Source organism: Aythya ferina (assembly GCF_964211825.1).
Source record: "Aythya ferina genome assembly, chromosome: 6".
NCBI lineage: Eukaryota > Metazoa > Chordata > Aves > Anseriformes > Anatidae > Aythya > Aythya ferina.
In genome coordinates this window covers 10,150,808-10,171,112 of record NC_140303.1, presented here as the reverse complement: position 1 = coordinate 10,171,112, position 20,305 = coordinate 10,150,808, and the positions used below count along the sequence as shown (strand labels likewise).

The following is a 20,305-nucleotide window of genomic DNA, read 5'->3' as shown; positions in this document are numbered from 1 at the left end:
CAGGATTTTCCAGTGCCACCTGGACCTAAAGCAAGCAGCATCAGGGTTAACGCTGCTGCTGCATTTAGAAACCTGGGAAGTGAATTTCCAGCATAAGAAACCGTTTCTACCCACTCGGTACAAAATACGTCCCCTCTTCATGGGAGCATAATCAGATTAAGCAGGTGAGAGAGAGTCAGCATAACTTGGAAAGATTAGGTGTGAATTCTAGTCACAACATAGCTTCAAAAATAGAAATCAGGGTTTTTAACATTGAGAATTACTTCAGTGCTGAGAAGTACCCCTGATGATGAAATACAGCTGATATTTAGATTCTTATTGTTTTATTTACTGCCGCATTTAGAGCGCACCCAGCTAGTTAGCTAACTACTTACAAAACATATTTAATGTTTGGAGGCACTCAGTATGGCCATAAAATTATTTTTAAGGGCACGCAAGCACAGTGTGTTAACAGCATTACACGCACTCTGGTTCCCAGTGGAAGGGAGAAAAAATAAAAAGAAGAAAAAAAACATTTTCCGAGTAGGCTCAGTCGTCTCATTCCGAGTTTGGTGGATGGGCTGCACAGCTCAAGCTGGTTGACTTCCCGGCACTCGATGGGAGCCACTTAGAAGGATGAACTGAAGAGATCAATAACTGTTACATGCCATAAGTGATGTAGCACCGAGTACTTCAGGGCTGTTAAAAATTCTGTGATAAAGGATGGCTTGCTGGAAGCTCAGAAATTAAGGAGGGCAAAGCACCCCACGCGGTGGCTGTAGGGATGGAAAGTCTCCCCATGCAGAGATGGGGACAGGCACGAGAGGCACCCGTGTGCGTGTTTAGCCATTTATGAAAATCAGGAATCCAGAGATAAATGCGCTCAGCAGTCCCCCAGTGCAGGTAATTGAAAACGAGAGCTGAAAACATGAGCTTACGTGTTATGCTCCAAGGGTTAATAGTCTTTTGGGGCACTTAAGATGAAATCCCTGCAAGAGTCCACACCATGTCTCCTGCCTGTCCCTCAGCCATTACTTTGTTTCTTCTTTCAGTAAATTTTTATTATTTAGGACAGAGTGATTTTTTTCCCTAGCAAATCTCATGCTGGCTCACCCTTCACATATTATATTCATCAGGAGACTCTACAGCTTTCTCTAAGGATCCTTGCTGCTATTTTTCCTGGTAGTGTGGGGAGGGCTCGGGAGTCCTGGGAGAACCATTAGTTCCTTTTGAAAGGATTGATATGGACTTGGCCCCCTTCCAGTCCTCTACTGTAGAAACTGTAATTTATCACTAAAAAGCATACATTATTTTTGCGAGCCGTTCAGCTACTTCATTCTCTGTTCCTTCAACTTTTCTGGACGGGTGCCATGGAAACCCAAATGATTTATTATAATTCAGTGGTGGGGATTGAGCAGGCTCCTCTTTATTGCTATCTGTACATCTCCATCAGCAGGAGCAGCCCAGTCCCACGTCGGGTGCAGGAGGGACGGTGGGACCCAGGCAGTGGGATGGGGCAGCGTGATCAGCATCACCCGCTGGAGGTGTGTGGCTGTGGAATGAAGGCAGCAGGTCAAGGTGAAGTAGGGAAGCTCTGTCTCTGCTTCATGTCTTCCTTAAGTGTGTTGGGTTTATGGATTGGAGTGGTGAAGGTGAGATACCTCTCCTTTTGTGTGCTGCCTGACGAGCATATTCACGTTTGTGGTCACACAACGGTACTCTTGGCATTAGTCATTTTGGTATCACGCTGAGGTGCCCTCAATGCCCCATATCTAGCTGGCTCTGAGCCTTCCCTGTAAAGCTGACATAGGACCAGGTCTGAAACTTGTTTCCCATCATCTCCACAACCCTCACTTCTCTGCTCTGGGGGCCTTCTTGCTGTCCTGTTGGCATGGGAGTAGGAATGAGAGCAGAGAGGGGCTGATTGCACATCAGCTTCCTCTCAATGAGCCCTCCCCCTTCACTGCTGTTTACACATCGTTTCTGGTCACCTCTGACATTTCCTTCTACTCCTCTCAGGACTATTTATTTCAATAAAAGGCTTGGAAATAACAACTGGGTGCTACCCTATGGCACGTAGGAGTGCTGCAAGTGATATGCTAACAAACGAGCAAGCCAGAGTAGTGCACCGAGGCTGCTGCTGCCTCACATCTGCATGCACCTATGCAGGGTAATATATAACACAAGTAATGCTGCCTTATGTTAACAGCAGGATGGCCAAATAATGTAGGACAGCAAACTTTCTCCCCTGAGATTATTTTTGCTGGTGCAGACACCAGGACTGAGACATTTAAACGAGAAGATGCAGATCCCTGAGGCTGAACATAAAATATTTATATGAAGAGACCATGGACCAATAAATTTCAGTTATAAATGTTTACAGCTGAAGGTAGTAATAAATAACCTTCCAAAAGCAATATTTCAGTTTGCACTTATTGTACTTGTACTACACATTATATTTTCAGGAAACAATAATAATTGTAGCAGGACATAGAATTAGCTCATGTTTAATGAATGATTACCCAGTTTACTTGTGATCGTTATAACATCAGGACACAATTAAAACTGTGAAATGTTGTTTATTCTGGAGAGATGTGGGATTGTTTCTCCATGGCTACCATTTATATGCCCAACCAATGCATAATATGTTCATTAAATTGTGACAGGTGGGTAAGCTTTAATAAATTTGTCAGACAACTGCTAATTCTTGAATTTCCAGACATCTAACTTTAGCCATGCAGACTTCACATGGGCTTTGGCAACTTTTGGGTTGCCTGCCTGACGCATTAACCTCAGACAGGGAGAGGACAGAGTAACTTCACAAGTTAACTTACATGCATGCAAGCTGGAGGACTCTGATGAATCCTGATGTGAGCCTTTAACAGGTGGGCTTCACTTTTCCTAGTGGGAGCTGTCTAAAACCACAGTGTCTGGTCAAGCACGGTCCTTAGGTTCCCATGGGCTGTGCACAGAGGGAGAGGCACCTCCTGCGGAGATTTACCGTGGGGTGATGCCACGAGTCGTCTCCTAGGGAGGCTTAGTGCTTGCTGTTGGCTATAAACTAGATTCTACAATAGCCTCAGCTTTCTCTGCACAACTTTTCACTATTTTTACACTTAATAAATTTATTTTCCAGGCAATCTCTAGATCCACTTGGCAGATGCTACTGCTGTGCTTGCTTCTCATGCCATTTAGCAGCAATGGGAAGGATGTTTGGATGCTGGGAAGGGACAGTGCAGGACAATAGTGAGAGTTAACTTTTCCTGAACGCTCCTTGGGCTAACACACTTGGTGAGCTACCTTCTTTCTTTCTTTCCTCTCTCTTCTAAGAGAGTACGAGAACCCTGCCAAATTTCCCCCCTGCGTTTCCACTAACAACTACCTGAGATAAATTTAGCCGGGGAACCAAACCGGTTGGTTTGCCTTTTGGGGGAAAGCAACCAGTTTGCAGGCTTTGATCTTCACTACAACGCTTGGAATGTGCAAGGAGAGCGAAAAGGAGAAATTGGCAAATATTTGAATGCTGCCCTCTGTGACAGCTCCCCATAGCAATCCTCCTCCAGGAGTCCCCTCGGAGATTTGCATTGTTTCAGGAGCAGACCAAAAGTAATGATACGTGTGGTAAGGATGCACAGTTTCTGTGTTCCCCTCCACACTTCTGAACAAGCTATTGTATGAAGTTGTGACCTTTTAGGCTGCAAAAACAGTATTTCAGACAATTTTTTTGCAGATAGGTTGGCAAAAGCAGAAGGAATGCTTCCAAAAGCTGTGGTGAGAGCTTGGACCAGGCTCCAACACCCAGAGCACGAAGGTAGCTCTGGTGAGCTGCTCTTGCTGCTAGAGCCAAGAGTGCAGATAAATGCTTTGGTGGGCTGGGACCTTGGGGTAAGGCACGAGCTGGGATGTTCTGCATCTGCCCTCACATAATGTATCATTTCAGGTCCATGCATGGCTGCCCTGCAGGATCTTTGCACAGCTATGCAGATGGGAGAATGGAGAAACTGAACAAATGATGAAAATATTAATGAAGGTTAGAATTCCCATTAATTATTGAACTACTAATTGAATTATTGAAGAATAATTATTAATATTCATAGCATCCAGATTGGTGATGATAGATTAACCACGATGGCATAATTTAACAAACATTTTTAAAATAAAACATTGAACAAATAACGTTTCCACCATTTTTCCATCTTAAAAAAATGAAGTGTGACGGGCTCATGAATATATGCAGCCTTTACTGATTTTGAAGCATGCTTTTGTATATTTTATTTTATTATGAATAGTGTTATTGTAGATTTTGTCCTCAAGTTGTTTCCCAATAAACTTCTACACTTCCTGAGACAGGAAGAAACCTATGACAAAATAAGCTTGTGGTAACAGCACTATAAATCCATGGTATAGGGGTAAGTATCATAGTAAGCAAGCCTATAATATATCTCTATTCCTTTCTACTGATTTCTGTCTGATGCCTCTATAACACAGTGATTGATGTATATGAAAAACCTTTTAACACATATTAAACTGGGAAGTGAAACGTTCTTTTAAAGTTTTCCAAGATATGTAGATCCAAATTGATGCCAGAAACTCCTGAAAGCTTACATCGACTTGTGTTTTGCAATAGTCTTTTTTCATTAAATAATTTCTACATCAGATTTTTCATGGCAGTGGTATTACATTAAAATATAACTTATAATTAAAAAAAAAAAAGTTTCACAATTGAATACCAAAATGCAAAACTCTGCAAATAAAATTTGCAGTTTCTGCAAAATGTAAGATTTTGAAAAGCTTGTTTGTGCTTCTTAATCAAGAAATGATTTGCTGATATTTCCAGTCCAAAAAGATTTCTTCTGTTGGAGAAAAAGGCTTTAGGAGAGACCACTCCACCGGATCTGACTACAAGCCCGTGCCTATCAAATTCTGTCCGTCTCTTCTGTAGGAACTCTTTAAACAGATGTGTTTGCTGTCTGTGATTTTATCATCTTTTCTCTAAATTATTTAACGGCACTTCATAGGGAATAATGGTTCTTTGACTTCCTACACAATATAACATCATGTCAAAAACAGACTTGAGATCCTGTTATTTATATTACTGAAGTACTGGATGGCCTTGCCTGGGAACAGGCTGTTCCAGCGTGAAGTAGAGTACCAAGTTGTGATGGGAGATGGGCTTTGCTGTGAAGAACTGACACTCGAGGCAAACAAAACTAGGAGTACGGGACATCCCAAGACCACCAGAAGGAAGTGGTGGAATACGAGTGACAAATCTAAGCTGTCTTCCAAAGTATCTCACTGTTTTTTGTTTCTTCATCCCCATCTTTCCCTCTCTGGCCTGGGGACGAGAGGTAGAAAATTCCTGCTTTACTTCAGTGTTTGTACTGAGAAATGAGCTTATTAAGGAAGCAGATCCAAAAGTGCCCCGGGTTGTATGTTGCAACTCAGCAGAAGATGAGCCAACAGGGAATGGGGATGACTAAATTTATTCATTTAGTGGGTGGACATTCCTGTCTTGCAAACCACAATGACAGATCCATCATAAAAAGCTGGGCTATTAAATTGTTGTTTAGCAAATACAAACTGAAACACCTCCTGCATGTCTGAAATGATGCATCTGTGCAGGGTTCGAGGTCAGGCTGGCCCACTGGCCGGGTGATGGCTTTAGTTACCCTTTTTATAGGCAGAGCTAGTGAGGCTAGTCCTTTAGGGCTGAAGCTAAGAAGGCAAACTTACAGGCTCATTTTATTTAAAGGTGTCTACCATGTTTTATTTATTTTGGGGGGAAATAACTGAAAATGTGCAGTTTTTCCAGAGCACTGGAGTAAGTTTCAATACGTTATGCTATGTTTCTTTGTGGGGATGCACACCTAGCACTGGGTCTGCACCTGTAGCTGTTATTTTATTTATTTTCCATTTCATTTATTTATTTGTTTGTTTGTTTTATATTTTACTTTTCAGCGGAATACAGACGAAATAAAGACCAAGATTTGGGCCACAACCTTGAATGGGTTGGCACGTGGAGGCAGAGGTAAGACCTGGGGCTGGTCCTGCTGAGCACCAAGGTGCAGCTGTGGCCCTCACTGGGCTGCCCCCAGCCTGCCCTCAGATTTTGCACCTTTAGGGCTCTGCTGCCTGCCAAATGCCCAGAATTGATTAACATACTTCATCATTTCTCCTTATCAGTGTCATCTTCCAGATGCCACCCTGTGTAAGTGCTCTAGACTTGAGTTTCTTCTGCCCTGCTTCATGTTGCAGCTGGAACCTCCCTGCTATGAACTTACAGGAGAGCTTGTACAACTTGCAAATAATGTGTTCCTGCCTAAAAGACAAGGCAATGCTGCTTTAGCAGCCGCCGTTCTTAGAAGTTATCTGAAGGCTTTGTTGGTAAGTAAGCTCTCTTCAGGACTCTGCTTCCTCTGTTATATTGGAGGCTGTTACTTGGTACAAAGCAATCAGAGGCAAGGCAGTTTTGCAGCGGAAGGCATGGGGATGCTGGCTAATCGCAGCCTCCTCGAGTGCTGTGCTCGCTGACAAACCCGTCCTTGCTGTTGAGAGTTGTGTTTCCTGGAGCAAATCGGGTCACTGAGATCTGCACTCCTCCATGCAGCTCAATAAGGTGGCACACCACGACACGTCCCTGAGGCTGCGTGCAGTGTCCTGCGGGCTGCAGGAGGCCACTCGGTGTCCACCTGGTGGAGCCTGGGGATGTGAGCTCATCTGGTGGGATGTTAGTTTGCAAATAGGTGCTTCTGCTCATCCCAGAGAGAGACAGAGCGATATCTTCCCCAGAACAAGGGGCTTTGCCAGTAGGGTTTGTGCTCTAATTGAAGGGACATGATCTTTCCCAAAATCCTGAGCACTACCAAACAAGACATGGAGTTTGAAACTGCTGTGTGTCTGCAGCCATAGGACCATGATACCTCTGTGCCATGCAAAGATTTTCTTTTCTGATGCATATTTGTATATGGAGATGAAGTTTGTCTAAAGAGACAGCAGTTCTGTTCCCCCTACAGCTGAAAGATAAACTGGATTATTTCTTTTTCTTTTCAATAGTAAGTTCCTACAAAGAAGCCACATGTGGAGCTTCACTTGCTGTGACTTCTCCACATGGTCTCATTTTGGGTTGTCCATGGAGAAGCTGCTGGTTTTATCCTCCATCCCCGCTCACCCGAAGGTTGTCAGTGCTTGGTTCAGCCCCAGAGCATCGCAGATTGATGGAGCTGTCTTTTGAGGTGTGCAGCTGCTCAAGGGCAGATGCATGGCAAGGCAACAGCTTTCTTTGCCAGGAGGTGTGGGGACAGGGAACTGGTGGCAGTAACACAGCGGATTTTCCTGCTTATACTTCTTCTTATTCTGCAGGTTAAATACCTAACATTTATGTATCTGGCATCCTCTCAGGTGCCAGAGCTGGTGGGTGAGCAGTGCTGATCTGAGCTGGTAAAACGGCATCTTACCCCAGCTGGACATTTGTCCCCTGAGATGGAGGTGCTGGGGATGCCTGGCTTACTAGAGCTTGGTGGCAGGACTAGGGACACGGAGAGGGCAGCGCCAATTCAGCAAAAATTGGTGAAAGTCAGAAATGAGGACCCTGAGAGCACCATGAAAGAGGGGCTCAAGGAGCATCACATCACAAGAGCAGTGCCTTATCCTTTGCGTGGCGAGCTGGCAAGGTTACATCTGGAGAGGAGAGGAAACCACGAGAATGGTTTTTCTGGAGAAAAACTGTCTTCCTGGGCAGATGGCTCAGCCAGCCAGCAAGGATTACAAACCTCTTTGGGAATCCTTGCTTTATGGCTAGTGAGAAGGTGATATTGTTAGTGACAGCACAGAAAGATTGGCTGAAATAAAATAAAGAGGTTTCCATGGTGATCCCTTCATATCGCAGTAAATTTCATCCTGCAGTCAGCTGGGTTGCGTCTCTTCCCCCGGAGGAAGAGTCCTCAGCTCCCCCCCCCGTTGTTAGTTACTAGTTGTGCCGGGAAATGCCGGCAGATCCCAAGCAAAGACGGCAACAAGGATCTCTGTGATGGCCTTGTTGATGATCCCAAAGAGGTTGGGTTGGCCAGGCGGTGTGCAACTGCCTCAGAATAATCCTGCCTCCTATTATAAATAGCTAAAGAATAGATATCAAGATACAGATGTGGCTAAGGATAATAGAGGAAAGCAGGAGGCTTCTTCCCGTTTTCAGGTGGGGAAAGGAAGCTCTTTGCACCGGGGTGACCGATGTAGTGTCAATTTTGGGAGCGGAGCAGGAGCAGGAGGCAAGGGGTCTCCCTGGGTTGGGTGCTGCCAGCCCACTTTGGGACACGAGGATCCCCTCCAGCTGCCTGCTCGCGGTGCCACATCCCTGTGCAGTCTCCGGCAGAAGAATTGAGCAGCTGCAAGATGTGCTGTGCTGCGGGCAGGCTCGGCGACAAGCTTCCCCGCTCGTCACCCCGGGATGACGGCATCTCCTCATCCTCCCCGTCTGCGTCTGAATTCGGAGCTGCAAACGCAGTGCAAGTCAAGCTTTGCCACCCAAAACATGCTTAGTAAGAGAAGCCTTTCCCTGGGAAGGTGTGGCATTGAATGCAAATGAATGCTGCCTTAAGACTGCGTTAATTTATGCTACAGAGCAAATCCCTTTTATCTGCTGAACGCACCGTGCAACCAAAAACGTGTTGACCGATGCATGGCCATGCTCGGACCTCTCTAAATGCGGTGTCTTCAGAAGCAAAGAGGGATGTGCAGAAAGGGGGCCCTGATTATTGCCAGCTGTAAGGGCTCAGGGTGTGCGGGGACACTCGGGAGAGCAGCAGAAAGGTTCCCTGGGCTCTGGTGTGATGGTGAGGGTCCTCCAGCCACCAAACCAGCTGGTTAGACAGGCTGCTGCCCTGGGAGGTAATTGCATGGGACATGTTACACCCAGAGCCTTGGGATTAATCTGCCTGGCTTTGTTTAGCCCCAGCCGCTTTCCAAGACAACCTTTCATCAGACGGGGCGCGTTTAAAGGAACCTTTCATCAGGTGGATGGAAAAAAAAAATGCAGCTCTGGAGCTACCAGGCTGCAAAGAAAAGCTATTTATTAAAAAAAAAAAAAAAAAAAAAAAGAGAGAGAGATCAGGATACATACTGCCTGACTGTAAGGAGAGCTCGAGGAAGCCTTACGAGGCAAAATAAAAAGACCCTGGCTGTGGCTGGAGGCTGTGACTTTTACCCAGGCTCAGCACTGGGGAGCTGGGTGTCAGCCGCTCAGGGTGAGTGCTCGCCCCGCTTGCTCACGTTGCCCTCCCCGGGAGTGGCTTGTGTGCATTGTCGGGGTAAATTTGCTTTGCAAATCTACCTTTGTGTCTTCAGATTAGCTTTGTTTGCTAAGGGATTTTTGGAGGTAATATGGGGGAATATTCATGTTTCTATTAGTTGGAATTTCTGCTTTTCGTTACCATCGTGCCAGCATGTCACTCAAGGCAAGCACACAAAGTGGGTATTTTCAGGATAGCTGACACGTTGTTTTTTTATCATTTTTATTTATTTATTTTTGCTTTTAGGTCCTTTCTCTCACAGCTAGTGACCCTGCTGTGGGCAGGTCTCTGCTGCTCACTGCCCTGACTGCTGGCCATCAGACCCTGCTTTGGCTAGGTGGGTGCTGCTCAGCAGCACTGCCAAAAATTCTCTGTCTTATAGGTAGAGGAGAGTCATCCGAGGACACATGCAACCATTGCACCCCCTCAGCACCCCCTGTGTGGGTGTGCTCATGCTGTGCAGTGTGCTGTCCTCTGATAGCATGGCTGGTGGTGCACCCTCTGAGCTCCTGCAAGCACAAGTTTGTCCTGCATTGAGTCTGATAGCGTGTGATGTGTGGCCGTGAAGGCTAAAGTATCATTTCTTGCTGCTTGCGTTTATATGTAAGCCCGCGTTGTAATTTGGGGAATGAAGCAAGTAACAGAAGCTGACTACCTGCCCTGTCGAAGCTTGGAGGGAGGGAAGCAGGAAGGAGGTCCCTGGTCACCCTGTGCCAGAGGAACCCTAGGAAGCTCTCCCACCAGCCAGTTTTATTTATTCCCAGTATAAGATACTGGTTCATCATAGGCTTCTTCGTTTAAAGCAGAAAGAGATTCCTCTCCATAGGAGGTTTTTGCCTCAACCAGCCCTCCCCATGGGGCTGGGAAATGAGCTGCACACCAAGCCGCAGCCAAATGGCCTCAGCACCTTGGGAACAGGAAGGTTTCAGTCAAAGACTATGGGCAGATTCAGAGCATAGTCAAGGGGCATCTTCAAAAGGGAGGAGAACAATTAATGGTTTTCATCCCATAGTAAAATAAGTTGAATTTCCATAAAATGATGAGGTGGGATCTCAAAACAACCTTTGGCTACCTGGAAAATCAAGTTTCATCTTTTTTTTACCAGTAGCATTTCAAAGAGAGGTGCTAGAGATGGTAGAGTAGAACAAGAGATGATATGGAGTGGGCTGTTGCCATGAAGGCAATACTGGACACCACAGAAACCTCCTTGGTATGGTGAGGTGAGGCCGTAAAGGTGTGTGTGTGTTGTCCTTCTTCAAGGTGCAAAGATCAGAGCTCCGCTGGGTCTAGTGCCCAGGATGGGCTGGCTTGGTAAAACATGCTGCATGGACAGCCGAGACTTTAGGGATTAACAAGAGTTTGTTAACAAGAGTTTCTTTTCAGGCTCAGAAGTTGGGGAGCGACCATTTCACCTGCTCTGCTGGCTTGCAGGACTCCACAGTTCACAGAAGGAGAGTTGCACCTGATTGGCGTTGGCATCCATCCACCAGAAGGCATTAGCAGCATGCTCAGAAATCACACCAAGGTAGGCAACCACCAACTCCAAAAACGTGGTATCTGCAGGAATTTGTTACTCTTTATTTAAAAAAAAAAAAAAAAAAAAGTGTTTTTTTTTTTTTTTTTACAATTCCCATTCGTTAGGAATGTGCAAGCACCTCATTAACTCCGATGGTATGATATTTTTGGCTAGCCGCATTGCTAAGCATGTGTTAAGCTCTGATGAAGTGCAAGAAATTACCTTTGTAACAGCAGTGGTGTCTTCTGAATGCAGTTAGCGCCTCACCAATGCTGATAAGGTGCGAAAAATGATCTTCCCATCTACAGTTGTGTCAACTGAATGCAATTAGCACCTTTACATGTGTTTAAAATCATGACCGCAGGTTATACATTTCAGCAGCCTGCAATACATTAGCACTTAATCCCATCTTTGTGAATCAAGGGGAAAAAAAATCGCTGCAAAACCAGCACAATGCATACAATTAAGTGCTATTAACATTCCATTAACTATTTTTAATGAACTAAATCCCGTCCCGGATTGGTGAACAATGGACTGGGGACTTCGCATAGTTCGCTGACAGGAGTTGCTGGCTCTGTAGGGTTGTGCTAAGGGAAGATCTGCTTACCCCTGCTAGACTTTAACTGGCTCTGTTAAAATGGAGTGGCAAAGCCCTGCTTTTCCTTTCCTGGGTATTTAAGAAATAGTGGATGCTAATGCAGAGGACATGAAATTGGGCAAGGAGCTTCCAGCAGTGGGCCAAGATGCACTGTGTTGGTCATTCCCATGTGGCTCTCAGGGTATGAAGCTCTTCTCCACCTGTACTGAAGGTGATCTGACCGGTGTCTCCGTATGGAAATCTCTCTGTGTCCAAATAACTTCTGTCAGCAGTCTCCAAGCTCCTCCCTGTTCAAATTTACCAGACCGAGGATGAGTGTGACTGATGCAAGAGCTCCACTCATTTTTTTCACGCAGAGGGTGTGTACAGAGTGGTGTTATTCAGACATCACACACTGACCCAGGAGAAGCTTTCTGTTGAATATTTGAAAGCTGTAAATAAGGAAGTAACAGAGCTACCTCAAAGGTAATTCCATCCCAAGCAAACTTTTACAATAAGGATTGAACTCACGATCAGTCCGAGCCATTTTCTGTGCTGAGACTCACATTGCCTCCTTGTACAAAGCCATGCTTTTCAAGCGGTTTTACCAAAATTGGTGGTGACACCTCCACAGGAACAAGCATCCCCGTGCTGGGGCTGGAGGCTGGACACCACAGAAGCAGTTTCTGTATTTCACCTTTAATCATTTTTTTAAAAGCCAGCTATTGATTTTTCACTTCCAAGAGGAGACTGCAACAGCCATGAGGGTTGTTTGGTTGTTGTTGTTTGACTTTTTGACTTTTATTTCCGTTCTTTGCACCACTTTTGTAATTGCAAGGGAGAGATCCACATCTGAGAACCTTGACAGGAGGTGTTCAGGACTTCTGCCGCTGCTGACAGTGGTCCCACAGCAGTGGGAGGCTGCAGGGAGCCTGGGGATTGTCAGGGTGAAGGGAGCACCACGCTCAGCTCATTGCACTCCTTGCACAGCACAGGATGCAAAGCTTCAGTTGAATAACTTGTGGCTGAACCAGAGCATATCTTTGAGAAAGGCACACTCTAGCGTGCTGCAATTTATTCCTGACTGCCCTTTTTTTTCCCTCTGTATTTCTACAGTGCATGGCTCTGTATGCAACATTAACATCTGGAAAGAGCAAGATTAACATCTGGAAACAGTTATTTGAAGGTGATGTTGTCCTGTTTCTGAACCTAAATTCAAGCCCTGTCCCTGCTAATAGAAATGTCTACCATGAATTTAGATGTTTGTTTTGTCGTCTTAAAACTTTAAAACTTTTTTTTTTAAGGTTACCTTTCAACACCAGTGTCTTAAAGCACCATATGAACGTGGGTGTCTAGCAGCCTCCTGGGCCAAAACTGTTGATGGAAAGGGGCTTGAAGCCTGCTGAAGTAGGGTGGGTGGGTGGGTCTGGCTGATGTTGGCTTTGCTGGGTAATTGTTTCATGTTGTGGTGGGAACTGTATGGGATTTATAGGACCCAGTGAGGTCCTTTCCTTCTTTTATTAAGCCTTGTCTTTTAGGGTTTCCTTTACTGTGCTGGGACAAACATCTCATTGCTGTGTGTATGCATGCATGGTGTTACACCAGTCTCAACCCTAATTTTCTGCTCACTGCACTCTTTTATAGAGGACAATCCCTGACCATATGGGCAGCAAGCCCTGAGTGGCCAAGGGTGGGACGAAGGGGATTTATTTCCCTGCTGCTGCCCGGGTCCTTCATCCCCAGGGGGACCCAGAAGCACCTGACCAGGCAGTGAAACTCTTCTGCAGCTCACTGAGGGCTGGAACAGCCAGGCTGACTCTGTTTTAAGGGAAAGATCCTGAAACTGGAGGTTAAAAAAAAAAAAGAGAGAAATCAGCATTGTTAAGTGGATTTGATGCTGTGTGCGCTTAGTCCAGGCAGGGCAGCGCTGCAGCAGCATCGTGCCTGGAGCCGGGGCGTTGTGCATCCCTGTTGGGATGCAGCTGGGTGGGACATGATGCTGACAGCCATCCCTTCTGGAAATTAAATTTCATTCCCCTCGGTTGTCCTCGGCTGGCAGCCCTGCTGCTCGCTTGCCAAAGGATTGCTGACCGTGCAGGTTATCGTGGGCTGAGGCCAAAACCTGTGAGATCAGTGAGAAAGGGCTCTGGCAGGACCCCAAAGAAAGGTCCTTCTCCCCTAGGAGACACGACAAAAAGCCCAAGCCCTCTGAATGCTCAAGGGTCCTGAAATATGAGCCAAAGGGTCGAGTGTCTCTCCTTGAACCAGGGTGCAGATCCCCGTTACCATATCCTGGTTCTGGGGCTGAAGTCCATGCAGGTGGAATGAGTGGAGGAAAATGTGAGCAATAACTGGAGATGGGAGAGCATTGCTGAGTAGGCAGGGTCTGAGCGGAGTTTCTGGCCTGAGGAGCAGAAATTAAAAAAAATAATAAAGGTACAATGCTTGCTTCTGCCTCTAGGTGATTCCCGCTGGGTTTTCCAGTGATGTGCAGAGGGAAAATAGCCTGTGCAGGCTACTGCTCGATGCAGGTGTTTATAAAATTGTATCTATTTAAACAGAGGAATACGCTTTTTCCTGATGAGGTCGCTTTGAAAAAACAGCAGTATGTCGCTTGACCCGAGCCTTTAACTGGAACTGTCTTGGCAATTTAATGAAATTAAATGGCTTGACTAGGGGGAGTTCATTAGTAAGTAATCCAAAGGCTAAAGCTCTCTGAGCTAGTTCAGCTCTCATATGCTTATTTGTGTTTGCCAGGTTCAGTAAAGCGAAACCCCTTAATAGGCGCTGGCAGCATTTACGACGTGCTCTCCTCTGATCTGGGGATGGCAGCACACACACGGGGGTGACTTCACGTTTCGGTGTGAGGTTTGCAGAAAGCACCTCGGGAACAGGCACGCAGCCCCCAGGCAGCCTCAGGTGGCTTTGCAGAGGCCGCTCCGTGTCTCAAACTTCTTGCTCCCAGCAGAGCAAGCCAGGGAATCTCATTTATTTCCAACGAGCTTTCTGAGACGGCTGCTGTTGGCAGCAGTGCAACGCTGAACCTGCAAGGGGCTCCGGCTTTCTCATTGCACTGGGCCACAGACAGGGTTACGATCGGTTTTATTTCGTGCCAGTTGCCCAAGGGGGACCGAGGATGTGAAGTGTCTCTAGGATTTTGGTGTGCCGTAAAAAAAAAAATAATAATAATAATAATAATAAATAAAGGATACCAAATTGATGCTTATTTCCTTTGAGAAGGGATTCAGAGGAGCAGGAAGGGTAAGGAGCTTTCTCCTGCTGCGTAAAGGGAGCTGGGAACCCAGAAAACAAGTGAATGGGATAAAGTTGAGCAGTGCTGAATTCACCAGGTGTAAACAAGATTTACAGGTGAGTGAGCTGCAGCACCACTGAAGGTTTGGAAGGGGAGCTCACTGAAAGGTGCCTGAAACAGCTGAAGGAAAATCCTGAATATATCTGGATGTATTTTTTTAATGTAGCACATGACGATCAACCAAACCTCATGCTGGTCCTTAGGGAGTTCTCTGCCCTGAAAGTCCCTGGGGAAGGATCTGTATGAGACATCCCAGAAGTCCACTCAAGCGTTAAAATAAATGAATACATAGCTTGTTAAAACCTCTTGATGTGAATTTAGTAGAAGTCCAGTGCAATCTTGCAGTCAGCCCTTGTGCTGGAGTTACAATCTCTGGATTATATCCATGCAGAAAAACTTCCCTAACCTGAGTTAAAGCTGGTGACTTCCTGGGAGGAAAGAGGTTTTTCTGTGGTTGAAACTCATTTTATGGAATAATTATTGCTGGGCTTTAGCCTAGCTGCTGTACAAATTCTTCTAACAGTAACTAATACCATCTGCCAGGTGGCTCTTACAAAGAAATTCTGGTATGAATATTACAGAGGGAAAAACATCAATATGACTAATAGATATCCCAAATACTGTCAGATCTGCAGTGGTTTCGGCTGTGTGGGTTTTGCTCTGAAATGGGTAAAGTCCCCCCCAGGCGGGTGGGTTTTGAGAGGATGGTTGCTGCCAGGGATTCAGGGGACCTGTGTGTTTTTTTTAGTGCTGTCTGAATTTACACCACAGGGCATTTCATCCCAGAAAAACCTGGTGTTGAGCACTGCCAAATACCACTTACATGGATTATATTTATGATACGGAAAAAAAATGAGATTTTATCCAGAGGTAGGACGTGAAAGGTCATAAGGCAGCTACAGGAGACCATAAGCTCTGCAGAAGCCTATGTAGCAACCCTGTTTTCTCTCCTCTGAGCTGAAGCCAGCTGCCAACCCTTGTGGGCACCTCTTCTTTGCCTTCCAGACTTCCCAAGCTGAGCAGAAGCTGGCTGGCAGCTCTCGGGGCATGCAGTCTGTGTTGTAATGAAGTGCAGTCCCTGACCCCTCTCCGTGGGCACTGCGCAAACACAGGCACCCACCCTACAGCATTCTGTGCTGGGCTGAGCAGGGAGAGCAAACAGTGGAGCTGGGTGATCCCTCTCTTGAAGGCTGGCTTTGCAGCCAGCCCCAGCCTCTGTCTAGCACCAGCACGTGGGTTTGTACGGGAAAGGCTCCGAGTTTCCCTGCGAGGTGTTGAGCAGGAGGGACAAAAGTGGCACAGCAACGACATCTTGTGCTGCACAGCCACTGCTGCATGTGCTGGGAGCACGCCGCGGCTTCCTCCCCTCCCGTGGCACCTATAGCAGCCATACGGGCACGGCTCTTGGCCTTACATCCCTGAGCCTTGGCTGAGCCCAGAGGTAGGGTTTGGGCCCTCTGGGGAGCCCTTCCACCTGGCTGTGACACAATAAGCTCCTGATGGACAAACTGTGCATTTCTCTGCAGTGTGTGGCACTGGGAAACCCCATTTCCCCTGCCCAGCTGGAGCACTCAGCATTTCCTTTGCAAATGGGACAGGGGAGGCAGAAGCTGATGGACAGGGAGGGACCAGGAGGATTTTTGGCAACAACAGAACGGGGTTGGAGTGAAAAGGATAAGATAGAAAGTCCTGCTTATTGCATCCGGTAGCTTTTTCTCTTTTAGTCAGTGCTACAAAGCACTGAAATCACTCCAGGCTGCACTGTGGAAACCTGCACTCCGCCCATTTTTTTCTGTAGAAAAAGGCACATGAGTAATTTATTTATTTATTTTTAATAAGTATGCAAGTGCAAATGGTCTGTCTCACATCCAAGGCTCAGCGTGCCTGAAGATCAAGTCTCGAGATGCAGACTGGCATTTTGTCCCAAACAAGGGCTGCAGTATCACCCCTGTAGCTGTAGCCTGAGTTGAACTATGACCATTTTTACACCAAACTCCTGCAAAATCAGCACGTTTTGGAACCGCGGTGAAAGGGCGGCAGCTGAGTTTCTTTCTGAGTCTTTGCAGGGAGCAATGCTGCAGTGCAGGGCTCACCAGACGGAGGCCGTGCTCCGAGGTGCAGCACAGATAAAGGAACTTTGCATGAGGCCCCGCAACATCCATCTGCTGAGCTTAAAGTAATGGCGAGCAGAAACCAGGAGGCTGAGCTGCGGGCTCCCGTCCCACCTGTGTTGCTTTATTTCTCTGCACCTAAGGCGTGCAGCAGCAGAAATTGCTCTTGAAAGTCAATGGGACTGTTCAAAACAGCCTCAGGTGCTTTTTAAAGACCTGTCTTGTGTGGAGCTCTAAAGGCTTGCAAATTACAGTTAATTCACGTTGCTCAAGTGTTTCAGGGGAGCCCAAGACTTCAGTCCTGTCCTGCTTAGGCTCCCACTGCTGGGATCTCCTCCTGGACATGCTGGGTTGAAGGGCTGGTGGGGCTCAGGAGCAGTAGTTACTGCCCTCAGCTGCCCAAGAGAGCCAGTATTGCTTATGTGCCTAAAAAAAAAAGCAGGGCAGGCTGTGGTCCTGCTCCAGAGCACCTTGATGGAGCCCCAGCACAACGACCAGGGTGTGAAGGCTTGAGCTGCACTAGCGCTTCATGGAAAGAGTCCTGCTGCGTGGCAGAGGGGGCCTGGGTCCAGCTGAGCAATGCCACTGCTCCTAGGGCACCCCTGTGAGAAAAACAAGAGCGGCTGTGGTTTTGCATGGCTTGTGATGCTGACTTCTGTCTTTCATGTGGAAAGGGAGGGCCCCGTTGCACTCAGAATGAAATTAATAGCAGCGAGGAGCGTAACTAGGCCACCTGCCTACCCAGCCATCGTGCCATTACGCATCCACGGGGGTTTCCTCATTGACTTGGGTTTCTATTTTGGGTCTATCAGCCCTTCCTGTGCTTTGCACAGATAAGCAGGAAGAAGTGTCCCCCTGTACATGAGGTAGGAACTTGTCAGGGTTCTCCTCCGACCCTTTATTCAGGTTGGAGAAACTTCTGAAATTGGCTGCAGCTGGTGAACCAGACACAAGTTTTAGTCTGCTCACCCCTGCCTTTTCCAGCCCAGTCTGATCACAAATAAAACCCAAGAGCCTGGCTGAAGCTGTTGGCTCCTGGCAGGTTAAATGATGTCCCATGGGTCTGACGGGTAAAATGTGGAAATAATAGAGGACTGGGAATAGAAGGTGGGGAGGGGAAGACTAATAACAGTCTTTTGAAGAAAATAAATGCTGGTTTTGTCCCAAAACCACTGTCATAGCTCATAAATGTTGTAGGCAAGGGATAGTGCATTCATTTGGATGTGCCTGTGGGGCCATGGGGTTGGGGTCTGGTGCTGGATTGAACCAGAAATGGGGCACAGCTGCAGCTCCGTGCTGGGTCTGGTGGGACAGTTCAGCTTTCAGTGGCAACCTGCGGTATCATGGCAGCATTCCTCAACTCTGAAATTTCACAGAAAGTCCTCAGGAAAACCTTAGCTGCCTCAGCAGCTGCAAGGGTGGGTTCAAAATGAACATCAAGGTTGCCTTCTCCATGCATGCTACGATAAAATACAAATTCCAAAAGACATCCAGGTGGTTTGCTGCTCTAAGTCTTCCTCCGCTGGAATGGAAATGGCCCATATAATTGAATTTGGAGTATCCCTGGGGGGTTTGGGGTGAACGGAGCTGAGCAGAAAACGAGGCCAGTGCTGTGGAAAGGGGCTCCAGCCCGTGCCTCACCTCATCACGCAGCTCTTCAAGAGGGCTGTGGAGTTTTGTGGGACTTTCCCAGTGTTTGTCAGAAGGTGACGTTGTGTAAGGGTGCTGCACGTTACCCTCGGCATGAGGTCTTGGTTTAGGAACAATTTCAGAGGCTGCCCGATGCGCTGCCTCGGTTGAAGGGGATGGTGAGCAAGAGCTGCGGCTGCTCCCCTGTCCTGTGCCTTTCAGGAGGACGCTGGCTTCAGAAGGTGGGCTGGCTCGAATCATCCCAGGGAAGTAGGGTAATTAAAAGGTGAGACGTGTCACCTTCTCGTTCGTAATCCCTTTGGCAGAAAGCCCAGCTGCTGCAGAATCAGGAAACGGTGATTCATCATGGAAGGGGCTCTGGCACCCAAAAGAACCCAGTACTGGGTCTTCAGGGTGCCCACACTGAAGACTAAAACCTCTTCATTGAAACTGGAAAGGGCAGTCGGATTGTTCTTAGTCATTTCTAATGCCTGTGTGGATGAGGGTGGAGGTGGGTGGTGGCTGTGATTGTTATTTTTATTTATTTTTAAAATTTCTTTACTCCTACAGATCGACGTGCTGCTGGTGGTGCCCTCAGATGCTCAAAGGCCATCAGTGCTCTCATCGGAGAGGCCCCCGCGTGCTGAGACTTGCTCTGGGGACTATGAGAGCAGCAGAAATACACGAATGAAGACAGGAAAGGAAAAATAAAAGCTACGAATCAGCCTCAGCACTCAGGGTGCTGTGTAACCAAGTGGGGCTCTGCTGACAGCAGCACGCTTGTCGAGGAGATGTGTATCTGGGTGCAGTGGAAAAAACTTGCCAAGTGCCCGTGAACTATTTTAAGGTTGCAGCCTCGTTCGTTTTACAGAGATAACTTAAGTGTCAAACTGCTTGGTGCCTTTGGGATTTTTTTTTTTTTCATCTCTTAAAATAGATTTTAGGTGCTACATTTTCTGCTGACGGATGCACACAATGGTGTTGTGTCAACGTACAGTGACACAACACCAGCTACCACAAAGCTCCAGCTACCACAAAGGAGCAGTTGTCCATTGAGCTACAGTGTTTGGGCAACACCTGCTGCTAGGACTTCTGTAAATAAAGAAGTTGTTTTGTGTCCTTATGCAGCCACCCCGTCATTTGTTGGGAAGGCAGCAACCTGTTGGCTGATTTCTGTCAAATCCATGGTTTCTCCAGGCTGTGTGACAACAGTTTGAATGAAGCAGCACTCCTCACGGAGGCTCCCAAGGTGATTTCACCTTCTTCAGCTTCCATGAAGTTCAGCAACACACAACAACTTAGTAACGGAGACTTGAGGAATCTTACTGCTTGTGGAACAGGCTCCTCACCTCGAGGAGCAAACTGTATAACTGCATAGGAGGAAAAAAAAACGCTCAAAACCTCTTTGTGTTGATTGCCTTCTATAGGAAGATCTCGACAACCTCTCCTGTAAAAAGCTCTCACGCCTCTTGTCTTCAGCAAGCCTTTGATGCTCAGAGTGGGTAGTCCTGGGGCTACTCCACTGCCTTGCCTTTCTCTCCTGCACTGCCCAGCTCCCCTTGGCCTGTGGACGGCTGTGCCCCCTCCAGGCCCTTGCTTCATTCAGGTGTGAGGGCATTTCTTCATGCTTAAGACATATCAAAGGCTTGGATCCTTCTGCTTCTAACCACTTGCCTATTCTGGCACTGTAAAGAAAAAACAAACAGAGCTCAGTGGCGTATGCTTATCTCAAGCCTCACCCTAAAGCCTTTAACTTGATGATCTTTGTAGGCCCCTTCCATCTGAACTCTTCTCTCGCTGTTAATGACACCCAGATACACTGCTGTGCCTCTGGGCATCTTCTCTGACTTGGTGTGGAGTGGCTGATAGTCTCAGTATTCCTGTAACTTGCATCGTGTT

General features: G+C 46.9%; 1 long non-coding RNA gene across 1 annotated transcript; it reads left to right on the top strand.

Annotated features, from left to right (window-relative positions):
- Positions 1-2,076: 2,076 nt before the first annotated feature.
- LOC311438601 lies at positions 2,077-19,301 on the top strand. Its single transcript, XR_014694214.1, has 9 exons — positions 2,077-2,149; positions 3,116-3,270; positions 3,920-4,009; positions 5,938-6,007; positions 6,163-6,363; positions 7,033-7,211; positions 10,644-10,785; positions 12,470-12,539; positions 18,977-19,301. It is a non-coding gene; the product is annotated as an uncharacterized lncRNA (long non-coding RNA).
- Positions 19,302-20,305: the final 1,004 nt, after the last annotated feature.